General features: G+C 32.6%; 1 protein-coding gene across 1 annotated transcript in view; it reads right to left on the minus strand.

Moving 5' to 3' along the window:
- LOC126890533 (intermembrane lipid transfer protein VPS13C-like) overlaps positions 1-20,622 on the minus strand; it is a 267,141-nt gene that overhangs the window by 207,456 nt on the left and 39,063 nt on the right. The window lies entirely within an intron of this gene.

Here is a 20,622-nt window from a genome sequence, read left to right on the forward strand (position 1 = left end):
TTGAACCTCCATCGATTTGCACGAAAATTGGTGAGTGGTTAGAGGATATCTCAAGGAACAAAGGTGAATGGTGCCAACTTGCGCTTTTACCCTGGGGGTGGATGCCACCCCTCCTCGTGGGTGAAAATAATTTTATAAAAAATAACCCCACAATTCGATAGAGCGACAACTTATAAGCAAAATTTGTTATATAAAGTTATTAAAATAAATCAAAACTTTTTGAGTTATTAAAGATCAAAGATTTTAATTTTTCGTGAGAAAAATGCATGTTTTTAACCGATTTTTCATAAATAACTCAAAAACTATAAGATTTTACAAAAAAGTTATTATTGTCAAAATTGAGGCTAATAAAAAATCAAATAAATTCCTTACTAGAACAACCTTTCAATGTTAAATGAAAGTGAGTTATAGGTAATTGAATGTATATTTCTTTCGTCGAGTACCCAAATCTAAGTATTCAAGCTTAAATACCGGGAAAATGATGCATTTTATAACATAAACTTATTAAACATTTGTCAAAGCTCATTGAAATATCTATCAAATAAGTGCTCGAACAAGTTGATAGCATTAAAGTTTATGCACCAAAAATGTTTCAAACTGTATCTTTTAAAAATTTTTCTAAAAAATGTTATTTTTTTTTGTAAATAACTCCGTTAAATTTTAAAGTAGCAAGTTCGTCTAATAACTGGTTAAAATTTTATTCCAAGAACTATTAAAAAACGTCAAAATAGTCATTTATACCTCTTACTTTTTTAAAAATAAAAGGTCAAATGGCCCCGGTTACATGGTTCTCGCAGCAAAATTGAAATTTTAAACGTTTCTATCTCGGTTATTTTTTACTCTACGAAAATAGTAAAATGGGTAAAGTTCTTGTTACAGAAAAAACTAAAATTTAGTTATTTATCATTTTTTACGTATATTGAGTATTTTTGGAGTTATTATCAAAAGAAAATTAAAAGTACGATAATTTAAAAATTCTGATTTTTTTAAATAATACCTTTTTTTCAAAAATATGCATTTTAAACCGGTCAAATTTGTTGAAATAATTAACTATGATAACATAAAGAAATTCTTGTGAGGATTACTACAAATTTTAATTTTTGCGGAAATGGCGTATGTTTAGTTTTTAACTTTTTTCTAAAAAAATCGAAAGGGTTCTCTTATTTTCATCATAACTTGCTTAATTTTGATGCTATTAACTTCTACTGAAGCTCATTTGATAGGTATTCCGAAGTACTTTGACAAGTGCTTAACAAGTATATTCTATAAAATGCATCGTTTTCCCGTTATGTAAGCTTGAATACTTAGAATTGAGTACTTGTCGAAAAAAATATACATTCAATTACCCATAACTCACTTTAAAATAACATTAGTTTAGTTCTTTAAGTAGGGAGTGTATTAAATTTTTTATTATCTTTAATTTTGGTAATTATAGCTTTTTTACAAAAGCTTATAGTTTTTGAGTAATATGTGAAAAGCAGCTTTAACACATGCATTTTTTTAAGAAAAAATAAAATCTTTGATATTTAATAACTCAAAGAGTATTGATTTATGTTAATAACTTTATATAACAAATTTTGCTTAGAAATTGCCCCTCTATCGATTTCTGGTATTATTTTTAATAAAAAAATTTCACCCCCGAGAAGGGGTGGCAACCACCCCCAGGGTAAAAGCGCAAGTTAACATCATGTCACCTTTGTTCCTTGAAGTATCTTCTAACTACTTACCAATTTTCATGAAAATCGATGAAGGTTCAACGAAATCGGAGGTGAAAACCTTCAGTGACTCCACTAATAGTCAGTGCATTAAATTTTTAAAACGGATCTATTATTAAAGGCTATAGCGGGATAAGATGGTAAAATCTGCACTCGGCTGGATTCTTAGTTGGGGTTGGGCAATCGAAAGTACATAATTCAAAAACCCCCTAACCAAATTTTTAGCTCCCTATGTGACCCCAGGTGTCCCCTATCGAAAAAAATGTGTTTTTTCGAAAAACATTTTTTTGGAGCGATCTTTTGCTTTAAAAAATGTGAAAAAAATTGTGAATGTACATTATTATACCCTAAATCCCACTGATTTTTTTCAGATTTTTTGGATCAAAATTGACGCCAGAAAAAATTTTTGAAGTTTTCAAAAAATTTTTAGGTTATGTAGGTAATTTTTGGCTAGCTCCGACAAAATTTTTTTTAGTGTATTTTTTTACGTTCTTTTGAATGGCAGGGATAGTTTTGCCATTTTCTCGCCGGAAATTACTCAAAATTCGAAAAAACCCATTTTTTTGGTTACCCCCCTCATATTTTTAGTGTTTACTGAGCGATCTTTTCTTTAAAAAATCTGAAAAAAATTATGAACATACATTGAGGCCCAACAATATACTGATTTTTTTTTCAGATTTTTTGGATCAAAATTGAAAAATTTTGAGTTTTTCAAAAAATTTTTAGGTTATGTAGGTAATTTTTGGCGAGCGCCGACATAATTTTTTTTAGTGTATTTTTTTCCGTTATTTTGAATGGCTGGGATAGTTTTGCCATTTTCTCGCCGGAAATTGCTCAAAATTCGAAAAAAAACCCATTTTTTGGTTCCCCCCTCATATTTTTAGTGTTTACTGACCGATCTTTCCTTTAAAAAATCTGAAAAAAATTATGAACATACATTGATGCCCAAAAATATACTGTTTTTTTTCAGATTTTTTGGATCAAAATTGAAAAATTTTGAATTTTTCAAAAAATTTTTAGGTTATGTAGGTAATTTTTGGCTAGGTCCGACATAATTTTTTTTAGTGTATATTTTTCCGTTCTTTTGAATGGCTGGGATAGTTTTGCCATTTTCTCGCCGGAAATTGCTCAAAATTCGAAAAAACCCATTTTTTGGTTTTCCCCCCTCATATTTTTAGTGTTTACTGAGCGATATTTTCTTAAAATAATCTGAAAAAAATTATGAACATACATTGTTATGCCCAAAAACATACTGATTTTTTTTTAGATTTTTTGGATTAAAATTTTACTCAGGGAAATTTTTTGAATTTTTCAAAAAAAATCGTTTATGTAAGCCATTTTTGACAGACTTCGAAATAATTTGTGTATTTTTTTTTTCGTTCTTTTGAATAACTGGGTTAGATTTGCCATTTTCTCTCCGGGACTTCCTCACAATTCGAAAAGAGCCATTTCTTTGTGTCCCCCTATGTGTACACATAAACTCAATTGCATGTCAATAAATAACGATTTTTGATGTCAATAAATAACGATTTTCCGTTATTTTGAATAGCGTGATCAGGTTTTTTGAGAAGAGAAGGTAGCCATTTTGAGAAGAGAATATGCATAAAATACGACAAACTCCCTTTGTTGATATTTTTCCTATGTTTTTAGTAGACAACCTTAACCCTTAACTATAGGTACATGGCTACCTTAATTACATTATGTATAGATCAATTCATAGATATTTCTTCGTCTTAGTTGTGTTTTCCGATTTCTCAATTGAAATTACCATATTAATATTACCTTTTGCGTATTTATTAATTAAGTTAAGGTAATTGAAAGTTAATTGTTTGATACGCTAGAGTACCTATTTTAAAAAATATATCAATATTAAAAATATTTAAATATATATAGACATTATTAATGTTATTAATAAGTAATTATAAGTAATTAATAAGTAATTAATAAGTAATTAATAAGTAATTAATAAGTAATTAATAAGTAATAAGTAATTATTAAAAACGTTTTCACAGCATGAAATATGCCATACAGTTATAGGCAAACGTTTATTTTCAACTTTATTTGATTTATTAATTTTACTTTTCAAAGGTGTAAAGTAAATAAAATTATTCGTTAAAAGTTACATTTTAAATAAGCAAACACGTTTGCACCGTAATCAAGTTATTTCCATAAATGTAGCTTACTAAATAAGTATGTGAATATCTACATATTTATATTTTCAATCCATGATATACATAGATAGAATAATAATACAATAATACTATAGGTAAGCATAAGCCAATTCGTGCTCGATTTTCCACGTGCTGCGCACTGTGCCGGCGAGAAAATGGCAAAACTATTCCAGCCATTCAAAAGAACGGAAAAAAATACACTAAAAAAAATTATGTCGGTGCTCGCCAAAAATTACCTACATAACCTAAAATTTTTTTGAAAAATTCAAAATTTTTTAATTTTGATCCAAAAAATCTGAAAAAAAAAATGGTATATTTTTGGGCATCAATGTATGTTCATAATTTTTTTCAGATTTTTTAAAGAAAAGATCGCTCAGTAAACACTAAAAATATGAGGGGGGTAACCAAAAAAATGGGTTTTTTCGAATTTTGAGTAATTTCCGGCGAGAAAATGGCAAAACTATCCCTGCCATTCAAAAGAACTGAAAAAAATACACTAAAAAAAATTATGTCGGAGGTACCCAAAAATTACCTACATAACCTAAAAATTTTTTGAGGAATTCAATAATTTTTTCTACCCTCAATTTTGATCCAAAAAATCTGATAAAAAAAACTGTATGTTTTTGGCCATCAATGTATGTCCATAATTTTTTTTCAGATTTTTTAAACAACAGATCGCTCAGTAAACACTAAAAATATGAGGGGGGGAACCAAAAAAATGGGTTTTTTTCGAATTTTGAGCAATTTCCGGCGAGAAAATGGCAAAACTATCCCAGCTATTCAAAAGAACGGAAAAATATACACTAAAAAAAATTATGTTAGACCTAGCCAAAAATTACCTACATAACCTAAAAATTTTTTGAAAAATTCAAAATTTTTCAATTTTGATCCAAAAAATCTGAAAAAAAAACAAGTATATTTTTGGGCATCAATGTATGTTCATAATTTTTTTCAGATTTTTTAAAGGAAAGATCGGTCAGTAAACACTAAAAATATGAGGGGGTACCAAAAAATGGGTTTTTTCGAATTTTGAGCAATTTCCGACGAGAAAATGGCAAAACTATCCCAGCCATTCAAAATAACGGAAAAAAATACACTAAAAAAAATTATGCCGGCGCTCGCCAAAAATTACCTACATAACCTAAAAATTTTTTGAAAAATTCAAAATTTTTCAATTTTGATCAAAAAAATCTGAAAAAAAAATAGTATATTTTTGGGCCTGAATGTATGTTCATAATTTTTTTCAGATTTTTTTAAAGAAAAGATCGCTCAGTAAACACTAAAAATATGAGGGGGGTAACCAAAAAAATCGGTTTTTTCGAATTTTGAGTAATTTCCGGCGAGAAAATGGCAAAACTATCCCTGCCATTCAAAAGAACGTAAAAAAATACACTAAAAAAAATTTTGTTGGAGCTAGCCAAAAATTACCTACATAACCTAAAAATTTTTTGAAAACTTCAAAAATTTTTTCTGGCGTCAATTTTGATCCGAAAAATCTGAAAAAAATCAGTGGGATTTAGGGTATAATAATGTACATTCATAATTTTTTTCACATTTTTTAAAGCGAAAGATCGCTCCAAAAAAATTATTTTCGAAAAAACACATTTTTTTCGATAGGGGACACCTGGGGTCACATAGGGAGCTAAAAATTTGGTTAGGGGGTTTTTGAATTATGTACTTTCGATTGCCTAATCCCAACTAAGAATCCAGCCGAGTGCAGATTTTACCATCTTATCCCGCTATAGCCTTTAATATTATGAGCAGACGTGGAGCAGCAATGACAGAACAACAATTAATAATATTAATTAAAAAAATTATAAAACACCGGAAGAATGGAGAACGAGCGAACTAATTCTACTATTTAGAAAGGAGATAAAACAGCCAAAATACTACAGAGGTATCAACTTGTTAAGTACTATCCTAAAAGTTACAACTAAAACTTTACAAGAACTAAAGAATCAGAGGACGAACAGAAGTTTAACAGATGAATAACAGGGTTTTTGTACTAGAAGATCGTGTACAGATGAAATATTCGTCATAAAGCAAATTACTGCGAAATCACTAGCACTAGAGTATACCTAATAGACCAGCATTTTTAGGTCTAATTGACTGTAACACTCAAAGATGTAATCCATCTTCTGCATAATAGAGAAGTTCCTGTAGATATCATAATAGGTATTTATGATATGTGTTAAAAATACAATTTTAAGTCACGTATGTGAAGGTTTTCGCTTCGCTCATTCTGCAATTCACATAAGTGCCTTAAAAATGTAATTTTAACACGTATATCATACAATATTTTTTCTACAAACGTCTTATATTGTTATGACAGTTCCGTAGATTGATCTCACATAGAAAAAGTGCCTTGACGTAAAAGAAGGAGTAGTTACGTGCGAGAATGTTCTGGATGTCATGGAATAACTCAGAAATGTCTGGTGACGTCCAGAATGCCAAAAATCTATATAAACATATATGTTTGACATTTTACAGTTCAGGGGTAATTCAGATTTTGAAGTTTGCAGTTATCAGTTTGTAATTTCTGTTCGAGTTCAATAAAGATCTTTAGAAGAAGTGTAACATTGGTGACAGCGGTGGGATTTAAGAGATATTAAAGAAGATATTGAGAATTGTTTATGGTAAATACCAGATCATCTAAAATTGAAAAAGAAATGGATACATCCGGACCTCCAACATGGTTTTTAAAAATGGAAGATTTGAAAGAAAAACGTAGGCAAGAAGAGAAAGAGGAAGATAAGAAGCTTAGACAAGAAGATAAAAAGCTTAGATAAGAAGAGGAGGAGAGGCGTAGAAAAGTAGAGGTAGAAATCATAAGTAGTTTATCTCAACTTAACGAAACCTTTACTTTAGAGGTAAGTCAAATTACTAGTAGAATAGATAGATTAGAGGAACAACAAAACCATTTTGAAAATAAACTAGTATAGCAACAAAACGAATTAAAGACTGATTTAACAAACAAAATAGACGAACAACAAAATTATTTAGACCATAGACTAGTACAGCAATAAGACGATTTCGAAAAAATAAAACAACAATAAAACGATTTTAAATTTAATTTAGAAAGACAAATAGTTGAATTAGATAGAAAGATTAATAGCCAAGCTTTTTTGCCTAATATTATTTCAGTAACTAATATCGAACCAGAACAGACAGACAGAACCAAAATTTTAAACCCACCTACTTTCGATGGCCAAACAGCATGGGAAACGTATCTTTTTCAATTTGAAGCTGCAGCCAGAGCAAATGGATGGACTAAGAAAGAAATGGCTGCTTCTTTGGTAGTGTTGTAGCAACACTATAGTGTCGATTCATAGAATGGTGAGATTTCACTCAAATAAAATGATAAAAAATTGAGAAACACACTGGAGGAAGCTAACACATATAAATACCACGGTAGCTCTAGTCTCTAGAGATTATAGGGATGGATTCTTATGGATGTTATTAGAGATGTGATGCTGTTTATCAGATCAAATTATGAAAATCAAATAAAAAAAAATATTTTAGTACAACGATCGGTGTCAGGTCTTATTTTCCAATCTTCAGCGGGCGCCACCATATCTTTCAGCTAACCTAGGAGAAACATGGAAACCACACAAAACAAACATGGTATACATAGTCAGATTACACAAAAAAAAATATATGAAATATTTATTAGGAGGTTAACTACCTTTACTATATCATCTAGATACACCTCATCATCTGGAATAGAATTAAGTATAAAAAAACTAGGAATAGTGAACAACGGTAATAACGTTAGAGTATGGTATATTTATCGTTCAATTAAATAACAAAAAAAATTATAATTTTATCAAAACGAAAAAGAAGATATTATTATTATTTACTATGTAATTAACTTATTTTTGGACGCCGGAAAGCTTTCTTAGTCTTCACAAATAAGAAATAATATAATATTATGTAGCAGAGTATTCTAACAAAATTCTTTAGAAACTAAATATTCAATTTTCAAAAAAAAAAACAGGAAATAAGCTGGATTCTGTCGTCACATTCCGAATCGATGAGAAATATTAATAAAATTTATTACTTTAGTTTTCCAAATGGGTATGTAGTGGAAATTCAGCAACAGGATAAACAATTGTAAAACAATCAAAATATGGTTGACTTTATTCGTACAGGCCTCAAACTAGACGGTCTTAAATTGAATTGGTCTCAAATTAACGGCATATCAAAACGAGAGCGTCCTAACAATATACGCTACCTCGCAAAATCTGGCCAAAAAGTCAGGACTTTTTGTGACTTTTTCACATTCCAAAACCAAAATTATTGTGTGAAACCAGATTGTATGCACAAGTAAATTTTAAAATGATTTATTAGACAGTGACAGTTAGTCGGTGGATTATCAGAAAAATGACTTTCGTTATGGAATTTGTTGCGTTTGAAAATTGAATTTAAAAAGTTTTCTCGCGGTGACCACTTATTATTATGATTACGTCATGCAAGTAATCGGTGTGAATTAAAAGAGAAATAAATATTATTAAATTAAAGGTATACTTATTTCGGATCGTTACACAACCTCCTTCACGAACTAAAGCTCGCTAGCGCGATTTAGATCGGACTATGGGTGTGGAAACACACGTAACGAAACGACCAAGACAAATTCATACATCCAAAGAAAATTTAGATAAAATTTATTCAAACGACCATACTATTACACTAAAATGGAAGGAGAATTGTAGCCTTTGTGGCTTGACATATAGAGATTTTCATTATATCTCTCGACTTGAGGTATACGTATTTATCCTCACATCTATAAGCGGACTTAATCACATATTTTCACATTTCTACGTTCACTCACAGCGTAAATATTATATGAGTAAACTAAAAAAAAAAACAAAAAGTAGGAACATGGCCATAAAAGAAACAAACCATGAAATTCAGACATAGAGGTACGTTACTAGTTTTTCGAAAACAAAAGAATTGGGTTATACTGGAGAAAAGTTAGACATTAGAAATACGGGATGACATACTTGCATATGAGATAGATGGTAATAGTTATTGTTTCCTTAGGACTGGTGATAACTAACGCGTATCAAACGCCTGTAATAGGGACTTTTTGGTGAGGGTCAAATTCGGTAAGCTCAAAATCGGTGAGGGTCTAAAATCCTAGGTTACATAACTTAAAGTTAATCAGGATACTCAAAAATTATTATTGGTACGGTATATCTGAAAAACTTATTATTCCGACAAGTAGCTGGCGGAAATCTGCTAACATTTTTCCTAGCCCTTCTCTGTGCCTGGCTATCCAAGACATCCGTTAAACGCTAGTAACAAAATGAGAAAGAATGAGAAAAATATTGAATGCAAGGAGTCAAAATTCCTAGTCTATAGGGTAAAGTACAACTACAATATTCGAACTAGTACTCATATGATAGAATACATATCAGAACAGTAGGTACTGTTTACTACAATTCAGGATATAAACGATTCCCATAAAAAAATAAAAAAAAATACTATATTTACTACTACTACTATATTTACTATTAACTACATTATGTACTAATACATCATTTTGTTTTTGTGACCCCATGAGTATATCAAATCTCTCTATATAGGGAAAGAGAAATCACAAAACACACATGTTGACTATTTAGATGTATTATCTAAAAAACGTTATGTCGGCCAAAAATTTACCATTTACCAATATTCATGAAATCGACACTAACATCCATCATCAACCAGAACTAAAAGGTAGTGTGTTAACAATACACACCAAGATTAAAACAAACTGCACAACAGATATATGATATATAACCTACATATCATTAACATTGTGATACACAGTAGAGGCATAAACCAAAAACGACCAGCATGCGTATAGTATACACATCTGACAGCTTTATGTATGGTTGCCGAACTCAAAGCAAAAACAACACAATTATAAAATTTTTCTCTCGCAATTACCAGATAAGACAGATCATGGATGTCTGGATTTATTTGGCAAAAGAAAAACAAAATCGTTACAAAACAAAAATGGTCACAAAGGACACACTGGCCATAAGTAATTTAAACAGGAGAAGTTTATACATACACTCGATACAGTATTAAATAAAGAAAAACTTTCTTTTATTCTGTATCTGACGAGTTCGGTTCGTCGTCTGAGTCATTATCAGGATAATATGTTTTCAAATCCTTTATGTGCCATTTGCCAGCATTAGATCCATCAGGATTTTTCAAACCATATATTAGAGGAGAAAATTTCTTCACAATTGTACATAACACATATTTAGGCGCAAGTTTTGCCATATATTTTTTTGGTGCACTGGAGAGAGCCATATTCTTTCTCCATACTTTATCTCCAACACTAAATTGGACATCACGCTTGCGCAGGTTGTACGTCTTGGCATTGCGCTCATAAGCTTTGGTGATATTCTTGCGTACAAAAGAGAAAACTTCAGACAAACCTTTAACTTCAGAGGCATATGATTTACGGTCACCTGGGACAATTTCCAAATCAACAAGATCATTTGGTATTCGACCGTAATAATTTCCGGAGATAGGTACATGCCGAGCAAAATTTAAAAAAGCTGGAGTGAATTGAGTCACTTCATGCTTGGCGGTGTTTATTGCCTGACGAATCTTATGGATTTCTTTATCCCAGTCACAGTGATTTTCTACGTAACAACGAATAGCAGTTCCGATGACACGGTTGCTTCTCTCGACAAAATTAACCTGAGGGGAATAGACTGCGGAAAACCATATTTTTTGAACGTTGTAACGATCACACAGATCTTTCATGATCTTACAATTAAGATTAGGGGCATTATCACAAAGAAGATGCTGAGGAACTCCAAACATGAGAAAAACTTGATTTTCAAGAAAATTGCAAATATTCGAAGCAGTAGCTTTCCTCAAAGGATGTAATAGAGTAAATTTAGAAAACCAATCAGCTACTACAAGTAACCAGGAGTGGCCACTTTTACTACGAGTCAAAGGACCTATTAAATCTACAGCAATGATTTGCCAAGGAAAATCGGCTTGTTTTTGACGACCCATTTTTCCAATTTTAGCAGTATTAGGGGCTTTTTGAGCTCCACAAGTCTTACAAGATCTAACATACTTTACAACGTCTTGGCGCATCTTCGGCCAATAATAACGTTCTCGGATACGTGCAAGAGTTTTGTAAGCACCGAGGTGTGCACATGTTGGTGGTTCATGGCATGAATTGATGACATCACGACGTTGAGGTTTGGGCACTAATATTTTCCACTCAAACATATTCGAATTAAACGGTAAACAAGACGGTATGAATTTATAGACGAGATCGTTTTCGACTTTCCATTGGGGAAATTCATCTGGATGATTAAGGATCTTAGAACGCAGATTATCGAACCAGGGATCGATACGATCGGTATCTACCTCAAGATAGGAAATTTCAGAATGTTCATGAGTTCTGCTAAGTGCATCCGGTACATTGTGGGAAGTTCCTTTTCGATGTATAATTCTAAAACCAAACTGTTTTAAACGCATCGCCCAACGAGATAAACGTCCAGTCGGATTCTTAAGATTCGTTAGCCACAAAAGAGAGTAATGATCAGTTATGATAGTAAACTCGACTCCATCAATATAAGGACGAAATTTTTCAACCGAAAACAACACGGCTAAGCACTCTTTCTCAGTCGTGGAAAAGTTACGTTCCTGCTTAGTTAAAGAACGACTTGCATAAGCGATTACCTTTTCTCCGCCATCAATTTCTTGGGTTAAAACAGCACCAAGACCAGTATTGCTAGCATCACATTGAACAGTAAACGGACAGGAGAAATCAGGCTGTACTAAAACAGGAGAAGATATTAAAGCTTCTTTAACAGAGAGAAAGGCTTTTTCAGCTTCGGGATTCCAAGATATAAGTTCCTTTTTCTTCTTACCTTTAAGTAAGTCATTAATGGGAGAGACAAGTGTCGAAAAATCTTTGATAAAACGTCGGTACCAAGAACACAAGCCAATGAAACGTTTTATTTCCGTGGTGTTAGTCGGACGAGGATAATTGACCATAGCAGTTATCTTATCAGGATCAGATCTCAATGAATTATTGCCAACGATGTAACCTAAATATTTAAGAGATGTTTTAAAAAATTCACATTTTTCCACATTGATGGTAAGATTTGCTTCTTTGAGTTTATCTTTCACTTTTTGAAGGAGGGCTATATGCTCTTCGGCTGTAGCTGAACAAACTATTATATCGTCGATGTAAGTAAAGATATATGGTTCGAATTCGGGACCAAAAATTTGATCGACTAGTCTTTGTTGTGTCTGTGCAGAATTGCATAAGCCAAAAGGCATGACTGTAAATTGGAAAAGTCCACGACCTACTACAGCGAAAGCGGTTTTTTCACGTGAAGCATTATCAAGGGGAATTTGCCAGAAAGCTTTTTTAAGATCGATGGAACTGATATATCTAGCATTTCTTAAAAGAGACAAAATACGATCGATGTTTGGCAAAGGATAAGTGTCATGACGGGTGACCTCGTTCAAATTTCTGCCATCAAAGCAAAATCTATACTCGCCTGTCTTCTTCTTGACCAGTAACACAGGGGAACACCATGGACTATTAGAAGGTTCTATGACGTTAAGTTTTAACATTTCGTCCAATTCATCATTTAGAATTTTGGCCATATATGGGGACATTGGGAAAGGACGTTTCCGAAATGGTTTGGCATCACCAGTGTCAATAGTGAGCTTGATCTTATTAGTTAAACCTATCCCATTTTTATTGTCTACTTCTTGGAAACTTTGTATAGCTTTTTCTGCACGATTTTTCGATTCTGGATCTAACGATTCAATAGAACTCAAATAATCAAAAGACTCATTCATTTCTGATTCATCACATGATGTTAAACATACTCGATTTTTTACATTCCAAGTGTTTTGAGTAAAATTCAACGAAAGAGAGAATTTCGAAATAAAATTGCTACCAAGAATAAATGTAAGAGGTAAGGATGGAACAATAAGACAGTTTATGACGTGACATACGCCATTAGCAACTATCGGCAAATCTACAATTCCAGTTACCTTTTGACTAGAACCATCGGCAAGCGATACACTCTTATGATTGGGTATTGCAATCTGAACGTCATGTTTTAGAAGAAATTCAATTCCCTGGGATCCTACGACAGTGGTAGTACATCCTGTATCTAACAGAAGAGTAAAAGTCTGAGAAAATATTTGTACCTTTAGATATGGTCGGTTGTCACACGGTTTGGAATATATAACTGGAGTTATTTGTGGTTTTGGTTGGTTTAAAAAAATTTTAACGTTATTGAGCCATTTGGACCACTCATTTGAATCGAAATTTTTGTTAGTCGAAATAGAAAGACATTTTCGTTCGGATTCTTTACTCCTACGAAAGACACACCTACCGAACACAGTAGTGTCATTCTTTAGTTTTTTGAACAATTATTGGGGCATGTTGGAATGGTGACATCTTTTTTACCACAGCGATAACAGTAACGCTGATGTTTTCGTCTACACTCACTGGAAAAGTGCCCCGGTTTTTGACAATTAAAACATATAACATTTTTGGGACTTCCACTTGAAAGGTTTTCAGAAGACTGATTCGATTCAGCATGGTTTTGAGAAGATTTTTTATTCCTAAAATTAGAATGTTTAGTCTGACGTTGGTGACTAACCAAAGCAACATTAGAAGATGATTCTTTCTTAACATTTGAAATCTGAGCGTTATTTTCTAATTTTCTGATAACTATTGAAAGTTCCTCGATGGTGTTAGTATCGGTTAAAGCAATTAAGGGAATATACTCTGGAAGAATATTCTGTCTCATATATTTAACTAGAGTTTTTTCAATAGGAAGGGTAGTCAGACGTTTTGACAAGGACAGAATTTGAGCTTGATACAAAGCAAAAGATTCATTCCTCTTTTGTTTCCTAGTTTTGATCTGACTCCATAATTCCTCATCATAGTCATGCGGTAGAAATGTAGTTTTTAATAAAACAGTAAGGTCGAGCCAATTCGTGATGGTATGACGAACGCTTCTAAACCATGTAGCAGCACTGCCAGAAAATAATTCTACAGCTGAACGAAAAAGTAGTTCTTGTGAAACATTCCTAGATTCTGAGATGTCTTTAACTTTTTCAAGGAAAGAGAATACACTTTTTGGATCACCATTGAATTTGATGTTCCAATCAGCAAGATTGATCGGATGAGAAACTTGTACAACTGGAGTTGGGATAACGACATTGTTCTGATTAATCGGAGTACCTAAGGTAGTGGATGGTTGACTAGAGACAATCTTATCATCAAGTTGACCTTCATATAATAAGCAATTTGCAGTAGCTTCATTTTTGTATTCTACTTCATCAGCTGAAACACTAGGAAGACGAGCAATTCTATAAGCGAGATGGGTCAACCTAGCCTTAGCTCTACGGTAGACAGAATCATTATCATCACCTTCAAATTCATCAACAAGGTTGGTAATATCAGCTAAAGTGTTATCAATGCTTGTCTTTTCATCGTCAAAGTGAAGAACATTGATTTCAACGTCTATTGGAGAATTCTTTAACAGAAGTTTACGAAGAATAGTCTTTTTGTCACTAACACTCCTTGTAGTTTTAACTCCCCGTATAAAAAGTTCATAATCTAACTCATCAACTTTTAAATATGGTACAATAGAGGACTCCATATTATCGTTAAAAGAATTAACAAAATCTCAATAGAAAAGAAAAAAATTTTCTTAACCAAATCAATATATTTAAGTCGTCGAAAAAACGATAGTGTGCACTTCAGCAAACAAAAAAAAACTAAGTCACAATTGGGGAAATAAATTTGTAGTAACTTGACTCAAAGACACAAGATAAATATTTTCGTAATCTCCTTGGTATGTTTGAAATTTTCTTTCTAAACTGGAAATTCACACAAAAAGAACTTTCAGAACTTTCCGAAAGACAAAAGACTTGAGTCAACTACAAACACACGACGACTTCGTTATTACCTGCCAAAAACAAAATATTTGATATGCGACCAGACACGACACTGTTGTCCAGAAAAAAAAAACATACACTAAAAAGGCAAAATCACTCAATCATTAGGACACAATCCACAGTTTACCCTTGGAGGTATTCTGTTGACAGATTCAAACAAACACTAACAATCGGAAAAAACTGGAATTATTTATTCCTATCATTCAGTTTACATAAACAATGCAACCAAAATTTTTATCATTAACAAGATATCTATTTTTTCTAAATTTGAATAGATTGTTCTTTGTTGCTGTTCCTGGTACTTACTAAGGTGTTATGTTATCGAAAAAAAATAAAAGGTGAAAGAAAAAAATTTAGTTCCTTTTTTATTTCTATGTATGCCTGTTCTTATACTTAAAAAAACACTATCACAAACCTCTACAGAATAAGCCCCACGTTGGGCGCCAAATTATGTGTAGCAACACTATAGTGTCGATTCATAGAATGGTGAGATTTCACTCAAATAAAATGATAAAAAATTGAGAAACACACTGGAGGAAGCTAACACATATAAATACCACGGTAGCTCTAGTCTCTAGAGATTATAGGGATGGATTCTTATGGATGTTATTAGAGATGTGATGCTGTTTATCAGATCAAATTATGAAAATCAAATAAAAAAAAATATTTTAGTACAACGATCGGTGTCAGGTCTTATTTTCCAATCTTCAGCGGGCGCCACCATATCTTTCAGCTAACCTAGGAGAAACATGGAAACCACACAAAACAAACATGGTATACATAGTCAGATTACACAAAAAAAAAAATATATGAAATATTTATTAGGAGGTTAACTACCTTTACTATATCATCTAGATACACCTCATCATCTGGAATAGAATTAAGTATAAAAAAACTAGGAATAGTGAACAACGGTAATAACGTTAGAGTATGGTATATTTATCGTTCAATTAAATAACAAAAAAAATTATAATTTTATCAAAACGAAAAAGAAGATATTATTATTATTTACTATGTAATTAACTTATTTTTGGACGCCGGAAAGCTTTCTTAGTCTTCACAAATAAGAAATAATATAATATTATGTAGCAGAGTATTCTAACAAAATTCTTTAGAAACTAAATATTCAATTTTCAAAAAAAAAAACAGGAAATAAGCTGGATTCTGTCGTCACATTCCGAATCGATGAGAAATATTAATAAAATTTATTACTTTAGTTTTCCAAATGGGTATGTAGTGGAAATTCAGCAACAGGATAAACAATTGTAAAACAATCAAAATATGGTTGACTTTATTCGTACAGGCCTCAAACTAGACGGTCTTAAATTGAATTGGTCTCAAATTAACGGCATATCAAAACGAGAGCGTCCTAACAATATACGCTACCTCGCAAAATCTGGCCAAAAAGTCAGGACTTTTTGTGACTTTTTCACATTCCAAAACCAAAATTATTGTGTGAAACCAGATTGTATGCACAAGTAAATTTTAAAATGATTTATTAGACAGTGACAGTTAGTCGGTGGATTATCAGAAAAATGACTTTCGTTATGGAATTTGTTGCGTTTGAAAATTGAATTTAAAAAGTTTTCTCGCGGTGACCACTTATTATTATGATTACGTCATGCAAGTAATCGGTGTGAATTAAAAGAGAAATAAATATTATTAAATTAAAGGTATACTTATTTCGGATCGTTACAGTGTTACTTAGAGGATAAGCTGCAACTGTTTTACAATTTCTTCCTCAGGATGCAGTTAGGTATATGTCGCTCGTACAAGCTTTAGAGACAAGATATGGCCAGCAGCATCTAAAGCAGGTTTTCCAGAGTCAACTGAAAGTTAGGTATCAAAAACATAGCGAAAGCCTGCAAGAATTCGAAGCCGATATAAACAGATTATTACATTTAGCGTACCCTCAGACACCTAAAGATTTCATAGATGGACTACATGATAACGAAATGCAGCAGGCTCTCCGATTACGACACCACAACACACTAAATGGAGCAATAATCTCAGCTCAGCAGTTTGAAACGGCGAAGAGTATTCCCAGATCTCTTCCACAATTAAAAGAAATAAGATTTACAGAAAATAAGCAAGTCACTACCACAGATAACGAACAACTAGTTTTATCCCAGATATTAAGCTTACTACGAAACATTCAACAACAATCTCAAAATCAAAACACAAGATGTTTTAATTGTGGAAGAATGGGACATTTGTAAAATACTTGCAGAAATAAATTCCAGGCGACGAAAGAAGAATCAAATAATGAGATTAGGAGGTCGCTTAGTTCGACATCCAGAAGCCTGTCACAAAGTTCCACAAGAAATTATGATAGATGGTCACTAAGAAACAGATTTCCTACAGCTGACGATAGAAAGGAAGAAATAGAAAGATTAAGAGAACATATGTCAATATTGCAAGAAGAGTGTAAGGTAATTCGAAACAATGCAAAAACTACACAGTCCAATCTGGAAAACAAATGCCAGAAACTAATGAAAGAGAAAAATGTGTTAAATAAAGAACTACAAGAATTCAAAAATGCATTAAATGAATTACAAGTTCAAAGCCAATGTCAGCTAGCACAAAAAGATAATGTAACCGAAGAAGTAAGTCTACAGATGAAGACAGTTGAACAGCAAGAAGATAATGACCAGACTTCTCTGGAAAACCTTAAGAAGAGTCAAAAGAAAGATAACGACTTAAGAGTTATACGAGATTGGCTTAAAAATTAAGTAAGACCTCTTTGGCAGGAAATATCTAAATACAGTCGAACTATAAAGGCGTACTGGGCTCAATCCTTGCATCTTTCGAATGGTCTGTTATATCGGAAGTGGGAAAAGTCTAGATGGATTACGTATAGTTTAACAAGTGATACTACCAAAATCACACATTAAAAGTGTGTTGCAATAACTTCGTAGCAGCCTGTCTGGAGGACATTTTGGAGTAAAAAGAACACTGGCCAGAATTCGAGACAGGTTTTATTGGATAAATTGTCGTCGAGATGTAGAAGCTTGGTGTAAGAAATGCGATTTATGTAACGGTAGAAAAGGCCCTAGAACAAGAAGTAGTGGTAAAATGGCACAATATCTTTCCGGAGAGCCTTTTCAACGGCTTGCAGTAGATATTCTCGGTCCACTCCCGCTGACAGAGAGAGGAAACCAGTACTTAATGGTTGCAGTGGAATATTTTTCGAAATGGCCTGAAATTTCACCCCTTCCTAATCACGTAGCGACTACAGTAGCAGAGGCATTTATAACACACATCGTATCAAGACATGGAGTCCCTTTAGAGTTGCATTCTGATCAAGGTCGAAATTTTAAATCAGAATTATGGCAATAATTAATGAAAATCTTGGGCATTAAGAAAACTCGAACTACGCCTCTCCATCCACAATCAGACGGAATGATCGAAAGACATAACAGAACTATTTGTCAATATCTTTCAATGTTTGTTGCTGATAATAAAAAAGATTGGGATACCCTAATCCCTCTGCTCTTGTTAGCCTACAGAAGTTCCGGACATGAATCAACTGGTTATTCTCCATCGATGATGATCACCGGAAGAGAAATGAAGCTTCCTCAAGATCTTATTTTCGGAAGATTGCCTTCCTGCGAAGAATAACCTTCATCCTTGACCTACGTTGAAAACTTGAAAGAACGATTGGAAAAAGCCTACGAATTTGCTCGTAAAAGTTTAAAGCTTCAAAGTGATAGAGCTAAGTCCAGGCTCGATATGCATGCTACTGGGACAATTTTTGAAAAAGGTGACCCAATATGGTTATACAATCCCACACGCAAGAAAGGATTTTGTCCGAAACTTCAACGAAATTGGGAAGGCCCGTACACCGTCTTGAAGAAAATAAATGATCTAGTCTACCGCATTCAGTTTTCAGCTAGAAGTAAACCCAAGGTAGTTCATATCGAGAGATTAGCCCCATATCATGGAACTGATCCACCCTGTTGCCTTAAACCAGACCCTGATAGACCAGTTATTCGAGGCGAATAACTATAAAGGAGGGAGCAGTGTTATGACAGTTCCGTAGATTGATCCTACATAGAAAAAGTCCCTTGACGTAAAAAAAGAAGTAGTCACGTACGAGAATGTTCTGGATGTCATGGAATAACCGAGAAATGTCTGGTGACGTCCAGAATGCCAGAAATCTATATAAACATATGTGTTTGACATTTTACAGTTCAGTTGTTATTCAGATTTTGAAGTGCAGTTATCCGTTTGTAATTTCTGTTCGAGTTCAATAAAGATCTTTAGAAGAAGTGTAACAATATCAACAATTATAATTTATTCATTCTCAATTACAGGATAATACCTACAAAAACTTTTATTTAAATTTGGCTGACATTCCATTTTTATATTTTTCTTGACATTACATCAAAACTGCCTATACTGTCAATACGTAAATCATAACCACTATAGAATAACATCTACATTGATTGTTGTATATTCTAACAAATTTTAATAGTTTTTTTCTACAAACGTGTTAAAAATGCAATAATACAGTTTAAATTAAATTTTAAAAAACTTTCTAAAAAACGTTTTTCAAATTGCGCAAGTTGTACTGTTAATATTAATGTTAATAAATGAAATATAAAAAATATTTTGACGTTTGTTTTCAAAATTTGACATTTCAATTTTAACTGCAGTGCCTTAAAAATTTTAAAGCACTAGTGCTTTAAAGTAACATTTTTAACGCTCCTATGGAGTGCTAAAAGTTGCATTTTTAACACGTTTGTAGAAAAAAAAACTATTAAACACATCTACGAAAACAACAAACTAGAAGTCAGAATACATGGACAACTTCCAGAACCCATAGACAGAGGCAGCGGAATAAGATAGGGCGACTAACTGAGCAATATGCTCTTCAATTTAATTATGGATGAAATTAATAAAAGCGTCAACAAAGGAAGAGGATACAGAATGGGAAACAAAGAAGTAAACATACTCTGTTACGCATACGACACGTCGTAATATTGGTAGCCTAATATAAAGATACCTAGTGTACAAAGATAACTCCACATATTTAACATAAGAGCAAAATAATTCAATGTGACAAATTCATTTCAGAAAACTAAAACAATAGTAATCAGTAAAGAACCAATCAGATGTAAAATTGAAATTGATAGCATCTGTATTGAACAAGTAATGGGAATAAAATGCCTTGTAATTACACTGCCAGATACAGAGACCTGGACAAAGAAGTGAGAAATCAAGTACAAAAAGCAAATAGACTGCGAGGGTGCCTTAATAATATTATATTACGATATCAACATATTAACACTGAGATGAAGTCAAGAATTTGTAAAGCCAGTGTAAGACCAATAATGACATATGCATCAGAAGCAAGGCCCGATACAGCCAGATCAGAAAGACTACTAGAAACTGCAGAAATGAGAGTACTGAGAAGAATTACAGGAAATACGCTGAGATATCGAAAGAGGAGTGAAGATATTAGAAGAAAATGTAACGTACAGTGTATAAACGAATAGACACTAAATAGAAAAAAAAACATGGAATAACCGCATAAGCAGAATGGGGGGAGACACCTGTGGTCAAAATAGCAAGAGATAAATTACCAATCGGTAGAAGAAGTATCGACCGACCGCACAAAAGAAGAAGTGACAACCTTCCATATATCAATCCGCCAATGAACAAACAGAATTGCTTATAAAGAAGAAGAAGAAGAAAAAGAATATGTTTTAATATAACGTATGAATGTAGATTTTAGCCAATCTGAAAAAATTGTATATCCGTTGCAT

The sequence above is a fragment of the Diabrotica virgifera genome, chromosome 8 (genome assembly GCF_917563875.1).
Source record: "Diabrotica virgifera virgifera chromosome 8, PGI_DIABVI_V3a".
Lineage (NCBI taxonomy): Eukaryota > Metazoa > Arthropoda > Insecta > Coleoptera > Chrysomelidae > Diabrotica > Diabrotica virgifera.